The sequence below is a fragment of the Canis lupus genome, chromosome 24 (genome assembly GCF_011100685.1).
Source record: "Canis lupus familiaris isolate Mischka breed German Shepherd chromosome 24, alternate assembly UU_Cfam_GSD_1.0, whole genome shotgun sequence".
In the NCBI taxonomy this organism is placed as follows: Eukaryota; Metazoa; Chordata; class Mammalia; order Carnivora; family Canidae; genus Canis; species Canis lupus.
This window is the reverse complement of record NC_049245.1, coordinates 1611547-1632451: the sequence shown is the minus strand read 5'-3', so window position 1 is coordinate 1632451 and position 20905 is coordinate 1611547. Positions and strand designations below refer to the sequence as shown.

The 20905-nt window shown below is 42.3% G+C and overlaps 1 long non-coding RNA gene across 2 annotated transcripts; it reads left to right on the top strand.

Annotated features, from left to right (window-relative positions):
- The first annotated feature begins 5793 nt into the window (after window positions 1-5793).
- LOC102157386 lies at window positions 5794-20630 on the top strand. 2 transcript variants are annotated; one of them, XR_005377457.1, is made up of 4 exons: window positions 5794-5883; window positions 6444-6582; window positions 16069-16133; window positions 18623-20630. It is a non-coding gene; the product is annotated as an uncharacterized LOC102157386 (long non-coding RNA). The 2 variants fall into 2 exon arrangements; XR_005377458.1 differs by lacking the exon at window positions 5794-5883 and adding an exon at window positions 5950-6047.
- Window positions 20631-20905: the final 275 nt, after the last annotated feature.

Sequence of the window (20905 nt, the reverse complement as noted above, 5' to 3'; positions counted from 1 at the left end):
AGAAAACTATTAACAAAAGAAGAAAGAAAGAAAGAAAGAAAGAAAGAAAGAAAGAAAGAAAGAAAGAAAGAAAGAAAGAAAGAAAGAAAGAAAACTATTACCCATGGGCCAAATCCAGCTAGCCACTGTTTTCTTATGGCTCAAGAACTAAGAGTGGTTTTTATTATGTCTTACTGGCAATGTTTTAAAGGGCTATATAAGCACTGAGATAATATGATGGAGAGGAAATTTTAATTATCTTCTGAAAATCTCGCAAAACAACAAATGGATGGTAATGCTGTTGTTCATAAGATCAAAAGTGCACAGGATGAAATGAGCGTGCATATAACTTACTTTTGCCACTACAGAGAGTGTTAATGTCATAGAAGAATCTGGTTGAGAAATAGACTGTCTACTCCATGAGGTGGACAAGCAGGTCATGGTTCACCAGAAGAACATGACCAGTGAGGAGTGTAAAACTGTGTAAGGAATCTTCTGCAGAAAAATATATATTCGGTCCTATGGATTCATGGGTGAAAATACCAACTTGACCTTGTTTCAACCCATTTTTATCCATCAGCATTAACACTGACCCCTTGCAGTTCAGCTTCTAATTGTGGTATCAACATTAAGTCTTTTCCGTTAGTGCATGATATATGCTTGTCCTTAAGGGTTACATAGAGTGTCATCAAAGAGACTGGAAACCCAGCGTTTCCTTCCCAGCCTGCCCAATGTGGTTCTGCAGAGCAGACATTCGTACACGTGTCCACTTGGGGGCTCCATAGAACAATGTTCCAGAGCAGTTTTTAAAAAAACCAGATCAATAGCATCTCAACTGCCACCTCAGGGCCAACGTAACACGTCTGCATCACCTGCTCAAATTTGTAATTTTGCAAACATTATAAAAAAAATTCATTACTGAAAGAAAAAATATTTGAGGTGAGATTTTCCCAGCCAGAGAAGCTAATCCAGGAGTAAGACTTAATTAAATGTGGTCCCCATTCAGGTAAGGAGACTGCACCAGCGCACCACCTGACTTGAAGAATCAGCAGGGTGTGCAGGGGTCACCCCACCACCTTCAAATCTCCAGAGGGATCCCCCTCCTGAACACGAGGCACTAGGAATCAGGCATTCTGTCCTAGACTCTCGTTATCAAAAATCCAATGTCTAAGCCAAATGGATGCCAGGTCTGAAGAAAGAAAACATTCTGAGTGGCCCTAATTTCACAGGAAGTATATGCAAATGGTATCCTATTGATAAAAGAACTATTCATAGCACTGGGACCTCTTTATGGCCTGGAAAACATTTAGTAATGATTATGACCCTAATTTTTTACAGCTCTTTATCACATTTATGGACTTTTTCCTTTATATATCACATTTTATCTCCTAAAATACACATGGATTTGTATTGGGTTGAACTGAATATCCCAGAATTAAATGACTAACTTTCATAATATCTGGTCCAATACTTACTGTTCCTTGACTATTTTTCAGAAGGTTGAGTTAATTTACTTTAAACATCTGTATGCCCTCCTTCAATGACATGGTCTTTCTGAAATACACAAAGCATAAGCATGTGATGCAAACAGATACACCCGAGCTGCTTTGAGACATCAATCATTCAGTACCTAAGTTTGTAAAAACCTTTCCCTGATGCACCTGGTTCTGAGAAGTTACCCAAGAGCTAAGGTGGAGCCCTTTCATTGGGGTCCTGGTGCATTTTTCTGAAATAAAAACAAATATCCCCAACTCCATTTAAACTGTATCCTGCTATTAAAGGTACATATACTCTGTCATGGTCTTATATTTCTCCTCCCCAGTTTGAACAAATGTTACCAGTTTCAGGGCTTCTGGAATTATTACCAGCTAATAATTTCACCAGCCCTCTGGGTTTAGAAAACAATACTTGATGTAAGCCGTTTCTGATCTCCTGCTAATCCGAGATAATTGCTTTCGGGTTTCATGGGGAATCTGAAATTCTCAATGCTGGATTCACTGAATGGGTCTACTGGAAAAGGGCTTTAGGGGACACTTTCTGCCTCTCTTAGCAACCCAGGTTTTAGCAGCAGTTCTAGCACAAAAGAAGCCTTTACATTGGTGGCTGCCAACTGCCAACTCCCTGTAAAAATCAGATACACCTATTGATGGACTTGATGATATTCTTTTATAAATTCCCAGCTTCCAGCTTCCTTCCTTCCCTCCCTCCCTCCCTCCCTCCCTCCCTCCCTCCCTCTCTTTGTCTCCATACTTTCTTCCTCTCTTCCTGTTTGGTTTTTTTTCAAATGTTTGATAGATTTCTGGTAAACCCCTAGAAAGTGGCCACCAAGGATGGCTCTCTGCTGTTTGGAGGATTCAAAGTAGGTTTGAGTGGTGGAAGGTGCCACAGAGTTGGCTCCTCCATTCCTAGGAGAGAACATCAAAATTATGTTGGTCCCACTGAGACTGCTAGACCTCGGGTAAATCCTTAGACACCCCGACAGTTTGGCTTGAATTCTCTAACTTGTCACATGGCAGTTGGTTCTGAAAATTTAAACCTGGACTTCATAACATTAAAACAGAAGTTCTGGGGGCCAGGACTCGCTGACCAGTCGCCCATAAACTGTGCTTCCAGGAATAAGGGAAGAGTGGCCAGAATTCTAAAGTACAAGGCTCACTGTGGAAAGTGTAGCATCACCCAGGACCATGTGTTCTTTTGAAAAGACACACCCATGGGGCCGCCTGGGTGACTCAGTCCATTAAGCCACTGGCTCTTGATTTTGGCTAAGGTGGTGATTTCGGGGTCATGAGATCAGGCTCCATACTCATCATGGAGTCTGCTTTGGGATTCCCCTCCCCCCCACCCCGCAACAAACAAACAAATAAATAAAAATCTTTAATTCTCCTGGACACAGAAGGCTTCACACTCAGGAACAGTTCCTCACAACTTCATGTATAGAATTAAATGTCATTGCCAAGGGCTCTGTTGGCCAAGTGGTAAATTCATCCTGTATGTTTCTTTTCCTGGGGACACTCAGATCCATAACTAGTCTCCAATCTTTTTTATTTTTTAATTTTTTTTTATTTATTTATTTTTTCCAATCTTTTTTAGGTTTCAGCATGTTTCCATCTCCTTGAATGTATTCACATTTGCCTGCTCACTCCCTGAGCTCTGTACAGGCTCACGTGTCTGCTTGTCTCCAGGTTAGCTATAAATTAACCTGGAATTAGCTTTGGGTCTTTGGAGGTCACTTCATAATAAAACTTCAGAGACAACTAAGAAAGCCAAAGGTCACCAAAATGGCAGGACTTCCTTTGCAGTCCATTGGGTTAGATATACCCCGAAGCAGAAAATTCATTTTAAGGAATACACACCATAACTGAGAATATATTATGTGATTTTGCTCCTTCAGTCCTCATAAGAAATATTTACAGAGGGAACAACCATTGATCCCCATTTTGCAGAGGAGCTGAACATTGGAGAATATGGGTCAATTTCCCAAGGTCACAGAGCTGGCAAGTCATTGAAGTTGAGTCCACGTAAGGCCTCTCTTCTGATCTGAAATGTCTAAGAAGTCAGGGACACCGATGCTCACCAGGACTTACACCGATGCTCACCAGGACTTACTGGGAGTCATATCTGTTCAATGTTGAGTACCCAGAAATACTATCAGGAAAATCCTGTTGACCCAGTAAAGCCAAGTTCATTATGGGTATTGCCATAGAGGAAGACAGGCCTGACAGCAGGGTCTTGAAAGAGGACACCAAGCAATGGTATTTATTAGGTTTGGGACTGGACTGATTCGGGGTAGGTCTTGCAAGGTGAGGAGCGAGGGGATTGGGTCATTTTTTACCTTCTGCAAGAGTACATTGGTGGACACAGGAAGGTGAGGGGCATGAAACGGGAGCTGAAAAGCAAGAGTCAGTCATGAGAAGTAAACTGTGTGGTTGGTTCAAATATTGATTTTCTAGGAGTCAAAATTTCCTGAAGCACACAGGTGAGTTACTTTCGCTTCTTCTCTGGATTAAGGTAGCAAGTTGGTTCCAGTTCTCATGCAGAAAGGACAGGATACGAACAGGTAAAATTCCTGCACTCAAACGTTGGTGTCCCCTCAGAAGTAGCCACTATCCTTATCAGATAGCTGAGAAAAGAAAGCCTCAGGAAAGTGAATAATAATATTACAGTCCACAGGTGGGTGTGGACAAGGCCTGTTTGAATCAGGGCTTGCATTTTCACTGAGCTTCCAACCTCTGGAACATTCACCCTCAGTTAGGGGCATTCCTGCACCTCAGTTCCCTGATATATGCAGGGTCAGTAGGGGTCAGCAGGGGGAGAAGAAAATGCTTTGGGGAGAATTTATTCCAAGATCATTCTAGAGAAGTCCTTGATCTTAGAATAACCTGAGGCTACCACTCACCTGGCTTATCTCTCAAGTTCTTTAAACCTGTAAGAATGTTGATGAACTGTATTCATTTATAGATCAGTGAAATTTAGTCTTCTGAATTATAAAATATCTAGGTGCCTGGGTCAGTCAGTTAAGCATCTACATTTGGCTCAGGTCATGATCCTGGGGTCCTGAGATCGAATCCCACATCAGGCTCCTGCTCATCCAGGGCCTGATTCTCCTTCTCCCTCTGCCCCTCCCTCTGCTGATGTGCACACGCTCTCTGTCTCTCAAATAAATATTTTTTTAAATATTATTAAAAATAAATAAATCATAAAATATGTGGAGTTAGGGTGTTAGTAGGGCTCTTTGAACAATGAAGAATGTTTGTTTTATATCAAACTATAGGTCACTCAGGACCCATTGCTTTATCTTTCCTATTCAGAAGTGAACCCTTAGTACCTCCCTTCTGATTTGTCTCAGCAACTCAAGTGTAATACGGTAGCAGTGTAATATCACAGACTTGAGGCTGAAAGTGGAAGTGTCAATAAAAAACAACCAGAAATAGGTGAAAAATCTAATTTAAAAAATGGAGGGTCAGAATTTGGGGATTTTTTTTTTTAACAGAGACATATTTTTGTCCCTGGACATGGTGTCGTTTCTATTTTTAAGCCTTTTTTTTTTTTTTCTTCCCATTTAGGGCTTATATTCTTTTTCTTTTTGAAGTCTGGAAGGCAGCGTGGAGACCGCGGACGGCTCCGGCCACCAGGGCGCGTGTTAGACCAGCAAACTGACACCGTGTGGGCGGCCGGTAGGCCGCGCCCCCGCGGGGATGCACCGCGAGCCCCGGAGGAGCCCCGCAGCGGCGGGAGCCCGAGGCGAGGCCGGAGGGTTGGCGCGGGCGCGGGCGCGGGCGCGGGCGCGGGCGGGGGCGGGGGCGGGGGCGGCTTCCCTCCTCCCTTCTCCCTCCTCCCTCTCCCCTCCCTCCCACCCTCCCTCCCTTCCTTCCCTCCTCCCTCCTTCCCTCCCTTCCTTCCCTCCTCCCTCCCTCTCTCCCTCCCTCCCTTCGTTCCTCCCTCCCTCCCTTTCCCCCTCCCTTCCTTCCCTCCTCCCTCCCTCCCTCCCTCTCTCCCTCCCTTCCTTCCCCTCTCCCTCCCTTCCTTCCCTCTCTCCCTCCCTCCCTCCCTCTCTCCCTCCCTTCCTTCCCCTCTCCCTCCCTTCCTTCCCTCTCTCCCTCCCTCCCTCCCTCTCTCCCTCCCTTCCTTCCCTCCTCCCTCCCTCCCTCCCTTCCTCCCTCCCTCCCTCCCTTCCTCCCTCCCTCCCTCCCTCCCTTCCTCCCTCCCTCCCTCCCCTCCTCCTTCCCTCCCTCCCTCCCTTCCCCGCCCCCACCGCCCGCGCCCCCGGGGTCCCGGCACACACAGGAGCGGGCGCCCCCCAGGCTTCGGAGCCGCCTCCGACCGAAGGGGACGACAACCCTTTAAAAGCAAAGCGACCCCGGGCTGTGACGGGAGCCAAACTGCTCCAGGCTTTGGGGAATCCGGGTCGGTCGAGGCTCGGCGTCCTCGGGAATCCGGCCCGTCGGGGCTGCTGCCCGGGTCCCGCGTGCGCCCGGCCCCGCAGGGCGGCGGCCCGAGCTCCAGACCTCCCCGCCTGTGTCGGGGCGCCGGGGCCCGCCCGGTCCCACCGCTGCCAGGCCACTGCTGGAGTAGGCCGGGACTTGTCACAGCCGAGGGCGAGGGCCCCAGGGAGAGAGGCTAGGGCTCTGCAAAGCCCAACCTGGCTTGGCCAGTGCTCCCGGGGGCCTGCCTGGAGGGGGCCCCGGGAAGGGCGGCAGAGCCTCCTCACCGCCACCCCGGGGCAGCAGCTGCGGCCCTGGCCTTCCAGCGCCCGAGAGCAGCCGCCGCGGTACCCGAGGAGCCTGCAGCTCTGAGCCCAGGCCTGAGGCGCGCAGCCACCGTGACCTCTTCCTGCTGAACCCCACACTCAAGGGGCCCCGCTGCTTCTGCTGTCACTGCCTCTGTGATACCTTAGGGTCGCCTTTGCCCCTTCCGTTCTGTGACATTGGTAAAGACTCTTTTTGTTTGTTTGTTTTTTGTTTTAGGGAGAGCAGGGGGGAGATTCAGTGGGACTGCAGAGCCGGACGGGGGGCTCCATCTTACAACCCAAGATCATGACCTGCACCGAAATCAAGAGTCAGACGCTCGGTTGACTGAGCCACCCAGGCTCCCTGTGGTAACATGGTAAAGTTCTTTATATGAAATTCTCTGCGGTTTCTTCCTCTGACTGATGGATATTCCAGCCATAACCCAACAGATCATCAGTATTGCAGATTATTCGGGCTTCGGGTATGAATTGAAAGAAATGTAAAAAAAAAAGGCAAGGCCAGGGCTGGAAGTGGGGTGAGAGAGTTTTGTTGCAGTTAGCAAGGCCAAAAACCTTCAGGACCAGAGGCAACTTTGGAGAGATTGGGCTTAGCCCGCCAGGTGCAACCATGCCTCCTTGAGCAGGTCCTCACGGCCACAGCCTTCCTTTCTGGGCCTTTTCTTCCTCAGTGTTAATCTGCTCTCTTCTCCTAGTAAAGCTGCCCTAAAAGATGATCTATGAGTCACATTCACACCACATATAAATGACTGATAAAACTTTAACACATTATCAAGAAATTTGCACTTTAAAAATTACCTCTGTGGCTGAAATCCCAAGCACTGACAACACCAAATGCTGGTGAGGATGTGCAGCAACAGGAACTCTCATCCTTTGCAGGTGGGGATGCAAAATGGTACAGCTGCCCTGGAAGGCAGCTTGGCAGTTTCTTATAAAATGAAATATACCCTCACCATATGATCCAGCAAATGGTACTCCTTGGCATTTACCCAGTGAGTTGAAAACTTATGTTCACCCCAAAACCTGCCCATACATGTTTATAGCAGCTTTATTCACAGTTGCCAAAATTTGGAAGCAACCAAGATGTCCTTTAATGGATAAACAGTGTGATATATCAGTACGATGGAATATTATTCAGTGCTAAAAAGAAATAATAAAGCCATGGAAAGACATGGGAAGACCTTAAATACATATCACTGAAGAAAGGAGTTAACCTGAAAAAAAAACTATGTGCTGGATGATTCTAACTATATGACATTCTGGAAAAGGCAAAACTATGGAGACAGTGGGAAAAAAAAAAGCAGTAGTTGGGGGGGGGGGGTGCCTGAGGAAGGGAGGGAGGGGTAAACAGGTGAAGCACAGGGATTTTCAGGGCTATGAACTACTGTGTGTGATACTATGGTGATGGATACATGACGTGGTACATTTGCCAGATCCATGGAATACACAACTCCAATATTCAGCCCCAATGTAACCTATGGATTTTAGTTAATAATTATGTATCAATACTGCTGCTCATCAAGTGTAACAAATATACTACATTAATGCAAAAGAAAAAGACAGAAAGGGAGAACCGGGGGCATATGGGAACTCTCTGTATTCTCTGCTCAATTCTCTTTAACCTAAAACTTGCTTTCTGATGACAAAGCTGGGACTTCAGTTGCCCTGCTCTGATGTGCATTTCTGTCACTGTGCCTACAGCCAGGTCCGGGCAGAAGAAGGAATAGAGATTTTAAAATCATGAAGAATTCACCTCCTGTTCAGTGGTGCTTTGCATTCTGGTGTCCTTCCATGATTCACTTTTCAGGGTCCTCAGAAGCTGCCCTGTGTGTTTGCCCAGGTTTTATGGCCACATTCCAAGAGAGAGATGAAGTAGCCTCCCTCTGTCTTACTTGGGACCAGAGCCTACCACTATTTATTTAGATACTCAAATGTTCAAAGTCAAATGGTTAAATATTCAATCAAGTGAATTGGCTGGCACTCCTCAAAAATGCCAAATCAAGTCACACACAAAACCATGGAGATGTCCAAAGTTAAAGATACCTAAAAATGTAAGCAAAGTTATAAAGGGCATTACTTTATGGGGGTACTGATAAAATGTAAATATGATCCGTGGATTGAACAATAGTATGGTATTGATGTTAAAGTTACTAATGTTGATACTGTGTTATGGTTATGTAAAGGAATGTCCTTTCTTTTTGTAAATATACACCAAAGTATTTACTGGACAAGAGGGCATGCTATCTCCAACTTAGGTGCAAATGGTCCGAATATGCACATAAATGCACACTTTCTCACACAGGCACACACACACAGTACTGCACAGTACTGTACACTCACACACTCATATTCTCACAAACTTCCTTATCCACTTTCTCATCCACTGACAGACTCTCACAGACTCAAACACACACACACAGTCTCACATACATTGTGCACACATGCTTACACTCTCATACTCCCTCACACACACATTCATGCCACACACCTTCATAGCACTTAGGCTGAAGGGTGTGGAGAATAGAATACAGTTGGGAGGACCAAGAGCCTGTGGTCTCTTCCTGGGTCATCTGCTCACTTGCACATGAAGCCATTGACCTTGGGGCACCTCACTTACTCCTTGAAGTGTGGGAGTGGAGGGGCTTCTAAGACCACCTCTGCCTCCAAAACATTGAACAGGGTCTATGGGGCATGAAGGAAGCCCCTCTCCCATGTAGCTGGCATAAGTATGAGGCTCCTGAGAGTAAAATATTTTCTTTTGGGAAGAGTATAACACAGCTGTGTTAACACCGAGAGTGCAGGAAAGGCAGAGGTAGCCAACCTCGTGCACTGTGAATTTAGCTTCGGTTTCTCCATCCCATCCTCCATCAGCCTGGAGGAAGGTTATAAAGGGCTGATTAGATGTGGTATGAGTACTTGGGTTGTTGTCATTATTGCTCTTTTAATGTTAAATGCAGAAGTAAAGCTAAGCCATCAGAGGTTCTGAAACCTAAGCTTTAAGAATATATATATATATATATATATATATATATATATACACACACATACATTCTTTTGAAATCATTTATGATCATTAACTTCAAAGTCTAAGAAATGGAAATTTGACCTTAGAAATAGTATAGAAATACACTTATATTCTGGGAAGCCTCTTTTGACCTCATTGCAGGAAACAATGAGCAAACAGGTTAGAGGCCAGGACTGTGACAGTCTGCATGAATTCACTCACATGTCCCTCAGGGTTGTGGTTTTCCTTGACCCTTTTTCAGTACAAGACAACTGAAAATAGAAAGGCTAAACAATTTTCTAGAACAAGGCAGAGCTGGGATTTGAACCCAAGTCAGTCTCACCCCAAACCTTGGATCTCAGGCTAAGGCTGAGGAAAGAAATGAAAGAGCTGGACATCTGGGCCTGGAACCAGGATGGCTGAGCCATCATGTGGGGCTACTTTGTCCATGTCCTTCCTTCAAAGGGACCCTTTCTCCAATGGAAGAAGTGGGAAAGGAAAGATTTGGGTTTTACAACTTAAGTTCAAATAAGAGTTTTGAGCCCTGGGCAAATCACTTAACTGCTCTGACCCCTCAGTTTCCTTTTCTGTAAAACGACAATCAGAGAACCTATCTTGTAGGACTGATTGCTGAGAGGACACAATGCTGTACTGAACTCGAAACCTCTGGCACCGTGTGTTTACCAGATTCCTCTGAAGAAACAGAACCAGTAGGAGACAGACAAAAAAGGATATTTATGTTAGGAGTTTGTTCAGTTGGCTATGGAGGCCAAGAAGTTCCACAGCCTGCCATACATACGCAAGCTGGAGAAGCAGGAAAACCAGTGGTATAACTCACTCTGAGGTCAAAGGTCTGAAACCCTGGAGTCTGTTGGTGTGAGAGGACCAGAGAAGGTGGAAGAGGAAGAATTGGCCCTCCTTTTGTTCTGTGGATGCCTCTGACCATTGGAAGATGCCGCCTACACTGGTGAGGGTGAATCTCTTCACCCAGTTACTGGATCAGGTGTCAATGTCTTCCAGACCATCCTCACAGACGCACCCAAAAATAATGTCTTGCCCGCTCTCTGGACATCCTTTAAGTCAGTCAAACTGATGTAAAATGAGCCATCACAGTGTCCCCATGTAAATGCTTCATCTATGTTGATGACCACAAGAGCACAAATGTTTCACTTTACAGCTGTTACTTGGTTCTAACATGATACTCATTCTCATTCCACACACAACAAAATTCAGGACATTCCCTGCTTCAATCCAGAGCAAACTTCTAGCTGAAGATACTCTGTGGTGAGGACAAAGCCACCCCTGAAATTCTGTCACGGCCTCACAGCAAGGCAGCTTCATACAAGCCCTAGAGCAGCGTTGTCCCAGAAATACAACATGCTCACAAAGGCAGTGTCAACTTTTCCAGGAGCCGCATTAAAAAAAATGAAATTAATTTATAATATATTATATGTAACTCAGTATGCCCCCAATATTATCATTTCAACATGTAATCAACCACTTGAATTAATATTTTACATTCTTATATTCTTGTCCTCAAACCAATTCTTGGAAATCTAGTACGTCTTTTAGAATTACAGCTTATCTTAATTAGGATGACAAAGTCTCATCTGAAATACATAATTTAGATTTCATAAAGTTTACAGTTGAAAAGGTAGATTCACATACTCAAGTTGTTTTAAAACTACTGAAGAGTTTTCTAATAACTGATCCAAGCTTCCATTCTTAAACTTAAACTTAGAAATAATTAAAATTAGACAATTATACTACCTCTATCACATGATCCACATTTCAATTGCTCCCAGCCATAGGTGGCTAATGGCCAGTGTAGTAGGCAGTGCAGTCTTTGCCATGAAGACTCAAGGGCTCTTAAAACCTTCAGTGTGGATTCCACTGGTATTCCTCTGAGGTGATCTTTAAGGATCCATGCATGATAAACAGAAAGTCAAATATCTCCTTCTGAATGATAGACAACAAACTGTGCTGGAAATATATCTAACTTGAGATGAAATTGCCAAATATTCACTTAGTCAATCTACCAATTATTCACTAGTTTATTATTTATTAATATGATGTTTACTAAAACCAAGTTTATGCACAGCATTGTACTTCAGAGAGGATATGTGGGTGTGTCTTTCAAAATAATTAGAAGAAGGCCAACCCCAAAATGACAGAGGAATGCGGTTGAAATAGGTCATTCTTCAGGTTGACCTGATGAGAGTCTAGAGTCATCACTGCATAAAGTAACCCCCACCAAGGAACATCTATGAGGAAAACTACCCTCTCGTGGGTATTGGCGTTTCTCAGCTTGACCCCTGGCCCATAGCAAATGACATCCAATCAGCATTCTACATTCACGGAAGCACTCCAGTGACAGGGTATGTGCAAAGGTGTCTCAGCCAGCCTGAAAGAATGTCATCTTCTTCAGGGAAAAGTAGAGCAAGTTCACAAGCCTGATCCCCGTACCACACACAAATACACACACACACACCTCACTTCATGAGTCATTGAAAGGGAAAAGCGTATCCTTAAAATCTGTAGATCAGAACAAAGAACAATCAAGAAGTTTGATGGTGGACTCAGTATCATTATGCCCGTGGTCCTGTGGCATTCATTCATTCATTTTTCATTTGTACATTCATTCATTCGACAAATGTTCATGGAACCCACAATTGCAAGAAAGTGCTGACAATATTCCTCTGAAAAAAATGTGGACCCTGCCCTCCAGAAAATCAAAATCTACTGGTGAGACAGCAGTTAGCAGGGCATATTTGATACCACCTGAGGAATTCAAGTAGAAATAGAGAAACTTTGCAGAGGGCTGGAAAGTATTACACAGAGGAGGGAGCTAGAGAAATTCTGTTGAATACTGTCAGGCTAACATGAGCATGTCCCTAGATAGGGTGGCTTGGGTGACACAGGCCACCCTGAGCCGGGGCAGGAGTTTGGTTGCTATTCAGTGTAGCTAAAAAATAAGAAGCCTGTGGGGGATGCCAGGGAGGGGCTATTAGATCTTGAAGGATTCTGTATGCCTGCTAAGGACTTCAGACTTTTAATTAGGAGATCTAATGTATTTTAGATATTAACACAATAGGGAGTGGTAGTTCTCAACACTGGCTACACAGTAGAATCAGGAAAATGAGGGGGTGTATGGGAACTCTCTGCTGTCCGTTCATATTTTCTATAAATCTAAAACTGATCTGGAAGGTCTATAGAATCTATGGTCTCTAAGTCTAGAAGTACATAGTCTACTAATTATAAGAAATCATTCTAGATCAATGGCCTTGAACACATTGTCCAGACACTTCTGGAATCCTAAGGGTTGTTTCAGTAGAGTGATGAGGTCAAATCTATTTTCCCAATCTTGTGCTCCTAAGACTTTATTTACTTTTTCCCAACTGCTTCTGTCATGCATGTATAGTGGCATTTGCCAGAGGCTACGGGACATGTGCAGAAGAGAACATGAGGATTCAGTTGTCTTTTGTTATGCCAGTCTTTAAAGGAAAGACAAAGATGTAAAGCAGCATCACTGTCTTACTCAACTTTTTCCATCTTGGAACACATAACATGTTTCAGACAAATAATTCTTTTAGGTTACATTAATTGGATTTATCATTGTTATTTCGAATGAGTTAATAAAAATACTTTAAATGTCTCATTCTTGATTTCTAATACATTAAATATGAATAGATGTGGCCCACACAAATCAAAGCTCTTGAAGTCCTCAATAATTTTTGAAAGTGTCCTCAATAATTTTTGAAAGTGTAAAGGGATACTGAGAACACAAATTTTGAGAAACTCTGGTCTAGTCTACACTACTAAAAGATAGAGAGTAGGCTTAGAAATTAGCCAATGGGAGCATTGACAAGAGGGGTTGGTTTTTTCCTTTTCTTTTTTCCCCTTCATTTACAGAAGTTTGAGCATGAATGGAATCCTAACATCTAAGCAACCAAGTCCATAAAGGGCATATTTTCCAGTCTCCTGGGCACTCCCTCTTCCTTATTCATTTATTCTCATCAACCAGCTTGAACTTGGCATAAAAAGCTGACCCTTAATTCTAAGTGTTAGTTTATATGCCTGTCCTTTGTACCAGCTGAATTAATGACAAAAAAAGAGCAAGTAAGTTTTCTTTGAAAGTGGAATATCATTAAGATCTCTTTGGAAGGCTGATAATAATTCTCCCTTCTTATCAACTAGATTAATTTTCTTATTAAGACATTTGCCAATCCATTAGTGCCATTTCTCTCTTTCTTATAGTTTAATAAGAGATGAGGTTGAGTCATATTAAATTACCATTTTTGTAGGTTGAAGAAACATAGCTGGATAGCAGCCATTTCACATGATGTAATCTAACAATTTCTATAGCATTAATTGCCACTTTGTGTCTTATTTAACTCAGCTGAGAAATGTGTTTCCCATGCTTGGACATATACGGAATAGCTGCCAAAACAAACAAACAAACAAACCTGTTATTCTGGCAGTGGCAAGATGTCTTTAAATGCATAGTAGCCCTTGTTTTTTGGCCTTATTTTTGGAACCTAGCTGAATGATGTGTGGCTGGGTATAGTTGAGCTTGAGAGCAAACCAAGGTCTACTGATTCCCAAATCTGCACTCTTGGACCATGGTGGCCACACAATGGATAGACCAATAATCTCTATTATTCGGCACAAGTCCATACTCCAATGTAATGTTACCCTCTATTTATTTTTTAAATATTTATTTATTTTAGAGAGAGAGAGGGAGTGAGTGTACACACATGTGCATGTGTGAGTGGGCAAAGGGAAGGGAGAAAGAGAGACTCTCAAGCAGACTCCCTGTTGTGTGTGGAACTTGACCCAAAGTTCCATCCCACGACCATGAGATCATAATCTGAGCTGAAATCAAGAGTCAGACTCAACCATGTCACTCAGGAGCCTTTACCCTCTATTTCTATTTCAATTCATTGCAGGATCCTTACAATGCTGTCTGAAACATCTAGGGAAATTTAGATTACATCTGCTATGGTTCCTGAAATCGATGTATTATATTGCACCTTGGCAATCTGCATCATCTAACTCATATATTAAATGAAAAATACCATCTCATTCTCTGCTATCAGATTGGTGCATTTCTCCATACTTACCTTCCTTTGATACAGGTTTTATCATCTGAAAAGGGTGGATGATAAGTAATATCTACTTGGGATGTATGCTAGTTAAAGGCAATCTTTTAAAAAAGATTTTATTTATTCATGAGAGACACAGAGAGAGAGGCAAAGACACAGGCAGAGGAAGAAGCAGGCTCCCCGAGGGGCGCCCCATGTGGGACTTGATTCCAGGACTTCAGGATAATGCCCTGAGCTGAAGGCAGATGCTTAACCACTAAACCACCCAGGCATCCCTAAGGGCAATAATTTAAGAGAAGTTCTGGCTCAGTGCTAGACACATGGTTGGGTCTCAATAACTACTATTTTTTTCCCTTTCCCATCCCAAACACACTTATAAATACCCTCATACATATGCACAAACTCATACACATGCACACATTTCATGCAAAACACCCTTGCACAAATATGCACACTCACAACACTGACACAGTCACTGTGAACTCACTGTGCTCATATGCGTAAATGCTTGGAAATGCTAGGACAAATGAAAGTGGTAGCCACTTATACTACTATGCATACATAATTGCTTTAAAGATGGCACTGCGGAATAGAAAAAACATGTATCCAGAAAGCAAAAACCAGGTTTTTATTTCATTGGATTGCTCTTCAGTGTATTATGCTCATTGACAAATCCTTAATCCGCCAAGCCAAGCTTCCTCACCTGCAAGATGAAGGCATGGAAGAGGATTGTAGCCTCTTGTGACTAGAACATCTTTCTTTGACAAAAATGAGCCAAGGCTTTGGAGCCTGTCACAAGTTTAAACCCCAACTTCATCCCTTAGTAGTTCATTCATTTGGAAGTCCTGCTTCCTCCTGGGCTCATTGGCGGACTGCCAGATTTGTGAGTCATTGTGAGGATTAAATGAAATACAGAAACTCACCTAGCCACTGTTAGGATCCCACAGAAGAATAGATGGCACTCAGCAGGTGACCAGATCCTGTCTCTGTCCCAGAGTCCAAGGCAGAGGACTCGCTCTCTTCCCTGACAGTAAAGCAGAAAATCTTCCCTGCCTCCTCTAAATGAACTTAACACTATGTTCAAACATCCTGTAAGAAAAAAAAAAAAGAAGAAGAAGAAGAAGAAGAAGAAGAAGGAAACCCCTCACACCCACTCTGGTACACCTTGGTGTTTGCCATTATTAGAACAGCAAACTGAATACTATTGATTCAGAGGGTTTGTGGTTTACCGACTTGGTGCAGTTAAGTTTCTTTTCCTACCCCGGTGACTCATGAATACACATCAAATCCTAAATAGTTTATTTACTGTTTGAACAGATTTTTGCTTCATGTCCCATTTCCCTTTGGACAGATAACCCAGGATGCTTCCTTTAGCCACAAAAGCAAATGCAAAACAAAAAAATACTGTTTTAGAAATAAGGGCAGGCGTAAGAGCATGAATTTTATTGCGGGGTGGGGAGAGCTTTAGTAGAGATTTCTTTGAAAAAATCTCAGTCCAATATGTCTCATTAATGTCTCAACATTAATATGTTCCTTTCCATCCCAAAAGTGTCTTGGATTGGATAAGAAATCATACAGTAAGCTTACTCAGAACACAACTTAGATGGGATAGAGGCAAAGACCAGAAGAGTATCAGCTAGGGCACAACTTCACTTCCACTTCCACGCCGGGGGGTGGGGGGTGGGGTAGATAGAGAAGACTGATCATTAACTCTTCCTAAATTGCATGACTTCTAGAATCTTGCTACTGGAGATGCAGATGATCCTACTGAATCCAAATCTGCATTTTACCAGGATCCCAGGTGAGCCAAATATGTTCTTAAACTGGAGAGCTATCCCTCAGCAAACCTTGCTAGGGGTACCATGTCTTGCAAGCTTCAAGACTTTAGCTATTGTTCGTTGAGAGTTAAGAGTAACTTTTCCAAAATCCTAGAGGATTTCAGATTTAGAAAGACCTTCCCTCAAGTTTAGGTAATGCATGAATTTCTTCAGAAAGGCCTTACCTGGGGGGGCCCCATTGTGTGCTGGGGAACTCTCCCTCTTAGGAAGAGTTTTCAAAAGTGCTTCCCTCAGGCAAGATGGAACTTGCTTCCCTAGAGCTACCATTTACGGGCCCATTGTCTACACTAAAGAGCCACCGAGAGGAAAGATTACCTCTCTTTCCCTGTGAAGAATTTTTGTAACTCCAAGACACTTCCCATAAATAAGATCCCATATCCAGTTCCCTCTGAAGTCTGTCTGGTAGGTTTTGAGCCTCTCACTGAGAGAACATCCCTCAGTGCCCTGGGCCCAACCCTGCTGGCAGAGCCACATGAAGCCACATCAGCATGATGACAAGGGGAGTCCCTTGTCACTTTTTTCTGTAATTATTAAATTACAGTTGTCTGCTTTATTTCCCAGCCAGTTCAGTGGAGAGCTGTGGCTAGTCTAACCCCAGGACAGGTCATTTCTGTATGTTATCAGCAAGCACTTGAAGACAGGCATCAGTCTAATAGTCAGAGCTAGATAAATCTCGATCAACAGTGACAATAAATCTTCATGAAACAATACTCAATCCTAGAGACCCCAACTACAGCAGAAAATTTCGGAACGTAGGCATTGACCTCTGGTAAGACACAGTGTACAAATATCAGTATATCACTTAAACCTGTTTGGTGTTCTTGGCAATAATTTAAGAACAGAGAAAGTAAGTCTAAATGATAACCAATACCTAATACCTAATCTAATACCTGCCAACTAGTGGATGCTTACTGTGTACTTTGTCCACTCTGCAGCTCCTAAGTGGCAGGATCAGGACTGGAACCCAAAGCTATCTGCTTCTCAGCTGTCTTCTTAACCATGGGATGATACTGTATTCAGTTGGCCAAGTTTTATCCTACATACAAGCCTGTCTATCCGGGTAGTGGGTGGGGGCGAAGCATGAAATCATGGCCAAAAAAAAAAAGTAAGACTGATTCCTTTTTACTCTATCAGAGTAGGGTGGACCCAAGATTTCAAAAACAGTTGGTAATGATTTACCAACATATTATGGATTCAAATTCTTCTATAACATGATAAGACTTATATTAATAATTATGATGTTGAGTCATCCTTGAAGATAGTAGCTAATTGAGATGGCAGAAAAATATGTAAAATGTTTTAAAAATATTTCCATTACCATGGTTGACATAAATTTTTCTTTATTATTTCATGGTAATGCACTGTAAATGAAGTCCTTTTTGTAGGACTTCATTGGGAGTAAGGCTGACCTGGCCTTAAATTCTGGGTTTACCACTTTACTAGCTTTGTGAATTTCAACAACTAACTTCTCTGAACCTCACTTTGTCATCTGTAGAGTGGGCTTAGTAACACCAACTTCTGAGTGCTGTTAAAGGCATGGAATGGTAAACTGTCTTTAGAGCATAAGGCCTCCAGCAATGCATTTGGCATGTAACAAGAAAAATTAAATTTATGAGATAAAAATTAAAAGGTGTACCAATCTGCAAAAGATATTTCATGATGCAAAAATGTATATTTTTATACCCTTTGGGCAAGAGAATATGGCAAGTGTGGCATCTAGGGTTGGAACCGGAGATGATTTATAGGACTTCCTTCACTACAGATTCATCCAGAAGTTGAATTTGAAGTTTGGGACACTAGGGACAGGCAGGTGCTCTGTGTTTGGAATATCATAGGCCAAAGCTTGAGAATTAATAGGAAAGAATGGAAAGAACAGTAAACATGTGTTGAACTCAGTGACAATGAGAGCAGGGACATTGATCGATAATGGGAAGTTGGCTTATATGCCTTACAACAGGAGTCAATATATATTTTTTGTAAAGGGTTGGATAGTAAATATATTAGGCTTTGTGGACCATACAGCCTCTGTCCTGACTACTCAACTCCACTGCTGTAGTGAGGAAATAGCCATAGATAATCTTTAAATTAATAGATATGGCTGTGTTCCAATAAAACTTTATTTACAAAAACAGGTGGTAGGTAAGATTTGGCCCTAGAGGTCATAGTTTTCTGACTACATCATATCTGATTTTAAAAATAACTTGGAATCTCATCACCAAGAAATTTTCTAAATGCAAAAAGTCCAAAGAAAACTATTAAAATCCTGTAGTCTAGTCCAAGAAAATTTATAGGAAGAAATGACTTCTGCCATGAAAAATAAACTCTCTTCCTATCTTAGAAATGGCTCCCAGGAGAATGCCCTGGGTGGGGGAATATTTTCTCTATTCTGTGTCTGAAAATATACCTCTAACAGAAAATTTAAATGTGCTAAAAGGCAATTTCATCCAATCAGGTGGCAGTTTTGGAGAAATAAGACTCAGGAGCCAGAAGCTGCTACTGAACAAAGAGGTTTATGTTTTGAGGGAGTGGAAGTCATGCCATGACCTCTATGTCAGCTTGTGCTGGCAATGGATTGCCCATTCACCAGGAGATGGACTTCCCAAGGCAGAGGCATGCACAAGGAGACCTTCTTTCCCTCTGCAAAGGAGGAAGCTTGACGCCTGAGGGAGTTCTTGATTCCATGACTGGCTTATTGAGAATTTATTGGACAAGTTGCACACACAGATTATCTTACAGAATTCTAAGGGATTTGCTGGCAGAAACTTCTATCTAAAGGTCAAAAGGAGAAAATGTCTCAGTTTCTAGAAAAGTCCATGGTTAATATTAGCAAACCAAACAATGAGTTGGGAAAACAGTTTTCTTTTTTTTCTTTCTTTTTTTTTTTTTCCTATGAGGTTCACAAGGGAAGGGACAAGGACGGCCTCACTCACCTTGGCATCTCCATCATATAGCACAGGGACACAAACAGTAGTCACCCACTCAGTAATGTCTACTGCATGTAAGAAAGTTGCTTTTCACTCTCCTGGGATATTTCTGGCCCTATACACAGGGTAAAAGGACTGGTCTATTGGCTGTTGAAAGGATAGATAAGCATCACAAATCTGATTATCTGCTCCTTGCACTCTCAGAGAAGCCATGCTGTTGAATGGCAAATAATGCAGTCTTAGAGTTCTGTCTGAGTTCACTGGCCACCAAACCAGGGGAAGAGGAGAAAGGGGCCCAATTGGCTCCTGGCATTTAGGACTCTTCTACACAAAGTGTGAAAACTTCCCATGAGGTCCTGCTCCTTTAGAAGAGGGTGCATAGTCTTATATCTGCCCAGAAATCTCAGAAGTTTTAGAAACAAAATCTGTAGGAACTGGTTGACCCCACACGTTGCCCTATCCACTTTCAATGGTAAATAGGAGGTCCTGTATTCAAGATTGGGAGAAATAGAAAGTTTAAACTTTTCCAAAGTGTAGAGCTAGTTTTGATTCCATAAGTTGCCCTTTACTCTTCAAAATAGTTTATCCTAGTTTTAATCTACTTATAACTAGAGTTAAAATATGCTTTGGGTATTAGAAGATATCTAAACTTTGAGCTTTTGATTTCCATTTAAATGTTTGCTTCTCCCAAAAATGAATAAACAAACAGAAAAATGTTTGCTTCCATGGTAGAATGGTTATAACATAGAATCAAGGTATTTTTTGTTTTACTATGAAATTTGCTATATCTGTATTTCTTCACTGAATCATCCCATATGTTTCACTAGATGTGTATCCTATGAGGGGAAAATTTTTATAAGGCAACATATTTGCAATTTCCTTTTTTACAGTACATTTTTCTATATCATTTAACTTTAAAACTTTTTACTTGAAGGAAATATGAGCTATTTCATTCTGTGTCTATAATTATCTTATTTTCCATCCAGAATCAAAGGATTTAAAAAACTATCAAACCTAATTTGTACCTGTATAATGTATTTTCTGTATATTTTGACTATGAATCAATTTAAAAGCAGCAATTTAAAAATAGGTTAGCCTGAACAACAACTACAACATAAGAACAAATCTACAATCAAATTAGTAGTCAAATAACCAACGGCAAGTGGAAAATTGGTCAACATATTATTTCTTCTATAACCTAATTCAAAATGTGACATTTAAAAATGTAAATCTCTCTTTTCAATGTTAGAGAAGCATCGATGAATATTTCTATGAGTAGGAAAATATTTATTAAAATAGTGGCTACCTATTGGTATTGATATTATTCTTCTAACTGTCGACTCTTTTAAGAGACATCTGGGCCAGATGGAACTCAAGGGCAATGGAAAATAGAACACAAAATATCATCCACCTGTGATGACCCACACAAAGTGGGAAAACCACAGTTCCAATGCTTTCTACTTACAAACCTAGAAAATAAGTAATAAATCATTCTTTCATTGGAAAAAAAATGTCTCAAATAGATTGATTGGATGATGAGTACCTTCTCTCATAATCATAGTTTGGTCTTCTTTTTTAAAATTAAAAAAAAAAAGGATTTTATTTATTTATTCATGAGAGACACAGAGAGAAAGGCAGAGATATAGGCAGAGAGAGAAGCAGGGTCTATGCAGGGAGCCCGACGTGGGACTCGATCCCAGGACTCCAGGATCACGCCCTGGGCTGAAGGCAGGCGCTAAACCGCTGAGCCACCTAGGCATCCCAGTTTGGTTTTTTTCTTCTCTCTCTCTCTCTACATCCCTGCCTGGATC